Raw genomic sequence first — 1,333 nt, forward strand, 5'->3', positions numbered from 1 at the left:
AGGACACATCCCTGGCATACACCCTTCCCAATTCTGAACCATGCAGTGTTACCCTGGTCTGTTCTGACAACTGCCTCTTGGTCCAAGCATAGGTTTCGCATTAGCACTATCAAATGTCCTGGTATTCCCATTCTTCTCAGAGTTAGCCAGTTTGTTATGATCCACGCAGTCAAATGCCTTTGCATAATCAATGAAACACAGATATACATTCTTCTGGTATTCCCTGCTTTCAGCTGAGATCCATCTAACATTAGCTACAATATCCCTAGTATCACGACCCCTTCTAAACCCAGCCTGGACTTCCAGCAGTTCTCTGCTGATGTGCTGTTCCAGTCGTTTTTGGATAATCTTCAGTAGACTCTTGCTTGCATGTGAAATCAACGATATTGTTCTGTAGTTTCCGTACTCTGTTGGGTCACCCTTCTTTGTAATGGGAACAAATATAGATCTCTTCCAGTCAGTTGGCCAAGTGGTTGAGCCTCAATCGATATTGGAGGCTTCAGTCCTTGACCATCTGCAGCAAGTAAGTGCATGAGGTCCTCCTCAGTTTTAACAAGCAGGGTTGTATCATGTGCGTATCGCAGATTGTTGATAGATCTTCCACCAATCATGACCCCACATTTCTCCTCATAGAGCCCAGCCTCTCAGATAATCTGTTCTGCATACAGGTTGAAAAGGTACAGAGACAGGACACATCCCTGGCATACACCCTTCCCAATTTTGAACCATGCAGTGTTTCCTTGCTCTGTTCTGACAATTGCCTCTTGGTCCAAGTGTAGGTTTCACATTAGCACTATTCTGGGATTCGCATTCTTCTCAGAGTCAGCCACAGTTTGTTATGATCCACACAGTCAAATGCCTTTGCATAGTCAATGAAACACAGATATACATTCCTCTGGTACTCCCTGCTTTCAGCCAATATCCATCTAACATTAGCTACAATATCCCTAGTACCATGACCCCTTCTAAACCCAGCCTGGACTTCTGGCAGTTTTCTGCTGATGTGTTGTTCCAGTCGTTTTTGGATAATCTTCAGTAGAATCTTGCTTGCATGTGAAATTAATGATATTGTTCTATAGTTTCCACACTCTGTTGGGTCACCATTCTTTGGAATGGGAACAAATATAGATCTCTTCTAGTCAGTTGGCCAAGTGGTTGTTCTCCAGATTTCTCTGCACAACTTGGTGAGCATGTCCAGGGCAACATCTGTTAGCTGAAATACGTCAATTGGTATACCGTCTATTCCTGGGGCCTTATTTTTTTCTATTTCCTTCAAAGCAGCTTGAACTTCTTCCTTCATCACCATAGGCTCTTGCTCATATGTTGTTTCATT

This window comes from Elephantulus edwardii, unplaced genomic scaffold (genome assembly GCF_000299155.1).
Source record: "Elephantulus edwardii isolate Elephantulus edwardi_28Jun2011 unplaced genomic scaffold, EleEdw1.0 scaffold00050, whole genome shotgun sequence".
Lineage (NCBI taxonomy): Eukaryota > Metazoa > Chordata > Mammalia > Macroscelidea > Macroscelididae > Elephantulus > Elephantulus edwardii.